We start from the raw sequence: 8450 nt of genomic DNA on the forward strand, positions 1-8450 counted from the left end.
TTATTCCCATAATACAAGAACTAGGGGTCACCAAATGAAATTAATAGGTAGCAGGTTTAAAACAAATAAAAGGAACTTCTTCACACAGCGCACAGTCAACTTGTGGAACTCCTTGCCTGAGGAGGTTGTGAAGGCTGGGACTATAACAATGTTTAAAAGGGAACTGGATAAATTTATGGTGGCTAAGTCCATAAATGGCTATTAGCCAGGAAGGGTGAAGAATGGTGTCCCTAGCCTCTGTTCATCAGAGGATGGAGACGGATGGCAGGAGAGAGATCATTTGATTATTGCCAGTTAGCTTCACTCCCTCTGGGGCACCTGACATTGGCCATTGTCGGTAGACAGATACTGGGCTAGATGGACCTTTGGTCTGACCCGGTATGGCCGTTCTTATGTTCTTATGTTCTTATTAGAGATGTATGTTCATTCTGTGAAAGGTTAAGTAGTTTCTATCTTTTATATTTTCTTGTATTCTTACATAGGGGCAGCCTGCTGTTGGTGTCATAGTATAGAAGAAAGATGGAGATGCATTTTAAAGTACCCATGCTTTTTCCATTTTAATTAAATGGGAAAATAGCAGGTGGCCCTGCAGCGCACACCTACTTTAATTTAATGTTTAGTATTGACAAAAGTTCTTGAGTGGCATAATCCTAAAAACCTACCTGCTTGTGTACAGATTGCAAAGTCATGCTGCTAATGTAGTGCTTATAGGTTTTCTACACGCAGTGTGCTCCTTTTCAAGATGTATAATTTTGTGTATAGGATTTTCATGTAAAGGAGATGCCCTATTACCTACTTAGTGAAGGTTGTGGTGTTACTATTACACTTAAAACTGTTTATAACTCTGTAGAACTCACATCATATTAACCATCTGAAAGGTTCAGTTTGAGTTTCTAGAAAATTATTTCACCAGGTTTGCCAACAGTTTTTATTTTCTAAACACTATAAAATCCCTTGCGTCTTAACATTTATATTTTCTTTGCTCCCCTGTAACTGAAGTATGTAAATATTTCAAATTTTCCACAGTTATGAGTCTTCACTAACACACTGATATAAGGATACAGACCCAGCCCACTTAAGATGAATATCACCATAATGTATTTTCTTTATTGTCATAAAAGCAGTGGAGACTGTCTCCTCAAGGTGCTTCCCTACCCAGAAGCAGGAGACAAGATCCGGTGACAGCTGGAGCCCAGTAGGGGAGCCATGCAAATTAGGCACTGCAAGACCTGGAGCCCATCTGATCCTACTATCCATTTACACTACAGGATAAGTAACTAAGCATTGTTTGTTTTATAGTATACCCAGAAATGGTGTACCTACAGCTATGACTTTCTGGGGATACCCTAGTGGAAATCTGAGACAACCAGGAGTAACCCAGATGAGGTAATTAGTGTAGTTATTTTGGAGAGGTGGGGAAGTCAGATATGTGGACCTGGTCAAAACTTATGGAGAGAGACCCTAATTTTTAAATTGAAGTCTGAGTTCAGGCCTCAATTTTTAATTCCCTTCCAAAATGTGTAAGTATTTGCATTGATTATTCTGATTAGAGTCCATCACTGATTATTTTATTATTATGAGAGCCATCAGTGTGTTCAGCTCTGCATGGGGTACATGTATTATGCTGATTATATGTTACCATATTTAATTAATAAAAATTATGATCGTTACCATAAATGGATCTTGTGATTTAATTTTGACAGGCTGTGGCATTTTCAATGGAAAAGATAAGCTATAAAAATTAGCATTAGATGACTAATACATCTATTTTATCTGCCTGCTATTGCAGTATAAGCAAATTGTTTTTAATAGGTGCCATGTTTGTATTGAAATAATTGAGGGAAAGCCTATTGTGGGTCTCATTCCCTTTAAATTTAAAATCCCAGCCACACATGGACAAAATTAATTCCCATTTCATCCTTATCTTCTTGGGTGATCGTGTCCAGCATTAGCCACCTTATCTGGTTGTTACTCCCAGTCATTCATGCATTTCTGTGCACTGGAGAAACAGGTTTCACACACTAAAAAGTGGAGTATTGCTCTGCAAACAAAACAATTACCCCCAACAAAAAATATACAGAGTACATTTTTCAGTATTTTTTCTGCCCCAAGATGCTTCTCTATTTAGGGTTCCTATGCCTTTATATTTGTTTTTGTTTTTTCTCTTGCACATCCACAAAAAGCAAAATTAAGATCCAATACACTTATGTTTCAGATTTTCTCGTTAGTGAAATCCTTTTCTTTGTGCTAAAAGGAAGGGAGTCAGAGGCGGACTCATTAGGGGCATACACAATTCAGAAGAGTTGAGAGAGGTAATCTAGACCACAAAAGACAAGGAGTACAGGTCTCCAGAGATCTGTGTCTGACTCTAAATCCTGTGACTTCACTACCATAATAATAATGCCCAGCTATTCTATAGCTTTCTTCATCCATAGATCTCAAAATGACTTACAAATGAGGATAAAAACCATCACCTCCATTTTAAAGATGAGGAAAATGAGGCAGAGAGGAGGAAGGTAATCACCTAAGATCACAACAGGTCACTGACAGAGCTGGGGGTAAAACTCCACTCTCTAGTTGGCCATGTGGAGCAAGACCCTTTCTGCAACTCAATGGTATCTGTCTGTCTGTACTGTGATAACTTTTGGAAACCAGAAAAGCCATCAGTAAGGAAATCAGCAAAGCCTGATTTCCACTGCTGTGAGAGGAAAATTAGGCACAAAAAGTGTCCATTTGGTGCTGCAGGCACAGCAATTTTTCTGGTGTACCCTGTTGCTGCCTACACATATCACAGACAAAATGTGCAACTGCCTAGTCTATTGTCCTGTAAGAAATGGAACAAATTCTTGAAGCAAAAAGAATATGTTACAGTATACTAACATAGTCTTCAAAAAAATGACTACAGATATGGGTGCATTTCCCAGCTTCCATTCTTTCCAAAATTACCTGTGGATGCTCATAAATCAGAAGTATGTATGCTTATACCTTATAAAATGTTTTACTGCATAAATTTCTCATTCCTTCACATAACAGATGAACAAAGGGAATGGAAATGTTTTATGAATTGGGCTCTTAAATTGCTTACTTTCTTTGTTAAACCTTGATTTTTTGCATACTGTGTATTAAAGAAGTATGCAAACATTTTCTTATAGGGGAAAATTCTAATTTCCTTTTAAAAACTGGCAACCTTATGACTCAGAAACATGATAAAACATCACAGTCTATTTCTAAATGCTTTGCATTTTAATATGGTTGAAGTTAAGGCAGTAAGCAATTTCAGAGATTTTCCCTTGAGCTGTGTAGTTCTTTTCATATGTATTTATTCTCTGAGTGCATTAGATAATGCTGTGGTTCTCACAGCTGTATACACATCTATAAATCATTAATGAGGCAGTTAACTGAAACAAAACTATAAAAGATTTGCATTACCCGGCAGAACCCAGTCTTAATTGACTTCCAGTTATTTACAATTAATTTTTCCATTTGGAATAATGATTGCAAGTAACTTCGTTGTTTTTTTATTGCTCAAGAATTAGATGCTGTCTATTCATCAAAAGTTTTTACAACAAAACTCTGTCAGCAACAAGCCTGAGGTAAACTTATTTTACATTTGTGCACACACTGATATACATATAAACAGTGCATTAAAAGAATTGTGTGAAAACAGTGAGTTGGGATAAAGTGATAGTCCAGTTTAACATATTTCCTTTTCTACAATAGGCGTATGAAAGGAAAAGTGATGGATGAAAATGTGTGTATGGTAGATAGACAAGGTGGATGAGGCAATATTTTTTCTTGGACCAACTTCTGTTAATGAGGGAGACAAGCTTTTGAGCTTACACAGGTCCTGAAGCAGAGTCTTCTTCAGGTCTCTTCTTCAGTTCCTGTGTAAGCTCAAAAGCTTGTCTCTCTCACCAACAGAAGCTGGGCCAATAAAAGCTATTATCTCACCCACTTTATGTTTTTAATATTCTGGGATCAATATGGCTACAACAACATTGAATGGTAAATGACAGACTAAACCATGTGCGTTAGGAATGAGTAAATGCATATTTATTCATATGCATTATTTTAGTCTTTTCCTTCCCCTTAAGCTGTAATTTAGGCTTGGTCTACACTACGCGTTTAAACCGATTTTAGCAGCGTTAAACCGATTTAACTGATCTCAGCCAGGGGCACCTATGATAGCAGCAGACAGTACAGAAGGACAGATAACCGTCATCTCATTGCCAATTTACACTGGCAGCAGACAGTACAGAACAACTGGTAATCATCTCTGCTATCATGCAAGAGCAAATGAATGCTGCTGTGTACCGCTGGAGTATCGCCTCTGTCTGCGGCATCCAGTACACATACGGTGACTGTAAAAAAAAACAGCGGTGAACGGGCTCCATGGTTGCCGTGCTATGGAGTCTGCCAGGGCAATCCAGGGAAAAAGGGTGCGAAATGATTGTCTGCCGTTGCTTTCCTGGAGGAAGGAATGACTGACGACATTTACCCAGAACCACCCGCGACAATGATTTTTGCCCCATCAGTCACTGGGCTCTCAACCCAGAATTCCAAGGGACGGGGGAGACTGTGGAAACTATGGGATAGCTACGGAATAGCTACCCACAATGCAAAGCTCTGGAAATCGACGCTAGCCTCGGTACATGGACGCACACAACCGAATTAATGTGCTTAGTGTGGCCACGTGCACTCGACTTTATATAATCTGTTTTATAAAATCGGTTTATGTAAAATTGGAATTATCCCGTAGTGTAGACGTACCCTTAGATATTAGGGCATAAATGCTCCAAAGTCTATTAAGTTAATGTGTGCTTTGTTACTCTCTTTTAGAGTAGCATATACATAATCTAATATATATTGTAAATCTTTGCAGATCCTTGACTCAATAATCTAGGATGCCAGTGTCTGGTAGACAAGTATAACTAAAAGACCTTTTCTCCCTGCCATACATGCATGACTGATTGACTCTAATGGTTTTGTATGTATTTATCAAGAAGGAAAAGACCTTTAAGTCATGTGTTGAAACTTCTAATGAAACTTAATGTGAAAAAAAGATGCACAGCAGCTGACTTTAAACTTCATCAGCTCAGCTGGGTTTTAATTTTTCAAACAGCCAAGTAATTCGGCCATATAAAGAGTAACTGTAGGCCAATTTTCAGTTTTTAAATTGTAAGTGGTTTAATAAGTCCCTCAAAATACACTGCGATCTGTTGAATGTATAGCATTGGCCTTGGAAGCCTGTGCTCCCCTCTGTGCCTGCCTAAATGAACCACTTCCTTATTTCTCCAATCTACCCCAGGGGAAGAATGCAAAGCAAAGCACACACAAAAAAAGTATTTTCTGGGGTCCAAGTAGAATGCAGAGGGATTTCCCAGGAGGAAAAATGGCTACATTTCTTTTTCTAAAAAATTTAAATAACATTGTTGTCCTTGTCTTGTATTTAAGGCTCCCTCCCTCTATGCACAGTGAATAAGTGTGACACAAAACTAATGGAACTGGAATGGAAATTGGAAACATAGTGAATATGGGAAAGTGCTGTCATAGTGAGAACTAAGATTTATACTTTGGGTGGACTGGGAGAAGTAGTTGCACTGGTAAATATCAGAAAACTTAATGCTGAGTGATGTTAAGGCTAATGGTTGACTTCTTAGCCTTACCAATAAGCGCCAGCTAAAGGTCACTGTAGTTGTTGCTGTTCAGCTTTTGCAGATCAATCAGACACTTGTAACCTTGAAAAATCTCTCCATCTACTACAGAAGTAATTTTTTTTTTAGGTTATGTCAAGTTATGTTCCATTGGATCATATTACAATTTGTAATGTAAAATAACATGACAACCCTAGACATGGGTCATTCAGTCTGTCAGTAATTCAGATGCTGGCAAATTGGTCCTCCCTCTTCACCAGTCCATGAACTTCACAGATACTTAACTTCTTCATGCTATGCTAGCTCACCGCATTATTTTAGCTGGGAAATCTACTAAGTTATGTGAAGTCAGAGAGGCTTTGCCAGCTGAAATTGTAGTGTCACCTGATGGGGGAAACAGCTTTGTTATTTGCGCTAATACATTGCATACTTTAATGTAGACAATAAATTAATGAATAGTTACCACTTAATGCAATACAAACTGTATAATGTATATTCAGATTTATATTATGCATCCATGGTTTCATATGGACAGCATCATTTTTCAATTGGACTTAATTTTCTAAATATGTTTTTATTCTTGTGGCTCAGATCTACTTGTTTTTTTTGTAAGTCTGTGACATTGTCTGCTTTTCTTTGCTTCATGAGGCAATTTTTTGAATATTTCCATAACCCGTGATTTCACCAGCTTCAAGCAAGTCCTAAGTTTGTGACTCCTCTTTATCCGAGACAGCGTGCGTGCACATATGCACTCGCAACTAATACGAATCAATCCAGATGTAAGCAGAGTCTGAATGAATTCTCCCCTGACATTTAGTGGTGAGCTGTGGAAAAAGACTTCAGGAGCTTATCTTATTTGCATGGACCCCCCACACACACACACAGGTGCTCAGCATGATGGGATTGCTTACCCAAATGATCACTTGTGGCTGGTGTTGGATCCCCAGTCTCCTTGTTATTGGGGCAGGAGTCATAAAGCGTTGTTATCCTTGTTGTGTGAACCGAGGGCAGCAAAACTGTACCTGGCATACCCCGATGGAGGGACTTACCCTCAATTCAATGGCACTCACTAGGCAATGGTCATGCGTTCCAAAGCCCAATGAGTTTAGAAAGGGTGGGGACAGGTACTTGTATCTAGTAGCATGGGTCCTGTTTAAGGGTCCTAGACACCATTTGATCCTCTCTGCATGGTATAATAAAAAAACTAATTTAAACTCAATTGAGAGTCTTGTTACATGCTGCAGAGTTGAAATCACTGATACCTAGGTCTAAGTATTAGATCTACTTTGGGACAGTGTCTCTGTTGCAAGAGACTGGCTAGTGTACACCAGCAGTGATGTTCCCCCAGTAACAGCTGAAATCACTGAAAGCTGTGTTAAGTGCGGGGGCGCTGAAGACACCTTGGCAAGTTGCCAGATGGGATGCTGGTGGAGAGGCATGGCCAGCAGGGCAGATGGCAGAGAGGTCCAGCAAGCAGCCATCAGGGTGACTGGCAGAGAGGACCAGAGCAGAGCCCTGCAGAGAGTTGCAGCCATCAGCCTTTGGGGCTACGAACAAGTGCCCGAGCAGTGAAGCATGTAAGGTACCTCCTTACTGCCCTCCCTCTCCACACAGTGTGGGAGGTGAACTCTGCAGATGAACCTCAAAACTCTGGGACTACACTGGCCAAGGAGAGCTGGTTTTGTGTTGTATTGTTGAAAAGGAACCCCTGGATACTGAACCCAGCCCTTGTTGCTGTTGACTCCACCTGGCAGAAGGGTTACACATGTTACATCTGTGAATTAGAGTTGGTCAGGAAAGCAGACCTTTTAAATTGCTTTGTTTGTTAGTGGGTGCGTGTGCGCGTGCATGCGTGTGTAAAAACAAACTATTTTTCAGTGAAAATAGATTTTTGTAAAAATTTCCATTTAGCTTAAAAACAATTTTCAACCTGTTGTACGACACACCAGAAATCTCATTCCTGCAAGGTTTTTGTCACATCAGCACATCAGTTCACCCACCTTCTTTTTGTTTCAGTTATGACAAATTACTATTTAGCAGAGCTTCATAAACTTTGGAGGAAACAAAGAATTCTAATTTGGGAAGGGGAAGTGTACCAAGACAGTGCTCTTTTCCTAATGAGGCTAGATCATGGCTTCAGTCTCACTGAAAACAATGGAAGATGACTACCAGCTTTATTAAGGGCAGCTTCACTTCCGCATAGAATATGAGGGTTGGACGAGACCCCAGAAGGTCATCTAGTCCAATCTCCTGCTCAAAGCAGGACCAACACCAACGAAATTGTCCCAGCCAAGGCTTTGTCAAGCCAGGCCTTAAAAACCTCTAAGGATGGAGATTCCACCATCTCCCTAGGTAACCCATTCCAGTGCTTCACCACCCTCCCAGTGAAACAGTGTTTCCTAATATCCAACCTAGACCTCCCGCACTGCAACTTGAGACGATTGCTTCTTGATCTGTCATCTGCCACCACTGAGAACAGCCTCGCTCCATCCTCTTTGGAACTCTCCCTTCAGGTAGTTGAAGGCTGCTATCAAATCCCACCCTTCCCCACTCTTCTCTTCTCTAGACTAAATAACCCGAGTTCCCTCAGCCTCTCCTTGTAAGTCATGTGTCCCATCCCTCAAATCATTTTCATTGCTCTCTACTGAACTCTCTCCAATTTGTCCACATCCCTTCTGTAGTGGAGAAACCAAAACTGGACACAATACTCCAGCTGCAGCCGCACCAGTGCCAAATAGCTCCTAATAATACAGTCCAATATGTCGTTGGCCTTCTTGGCAATGAGGGCACAGTGCT

Source organism: Gopherus evgoodei, chromosome 9 (genome assembly GCF_007399415.2).
Source record: "Gopherus evgoodei ecotype Sinaloan lineage chromosome 9, rGopEvg1_v1.p, whole genome shotgun sequence".
Classification (NCBI taxonomy): Eukaryota; Metazoa; Chordata; order Testudines; family Testudinidae; genus Gopherus; species Gopherus evgoodei.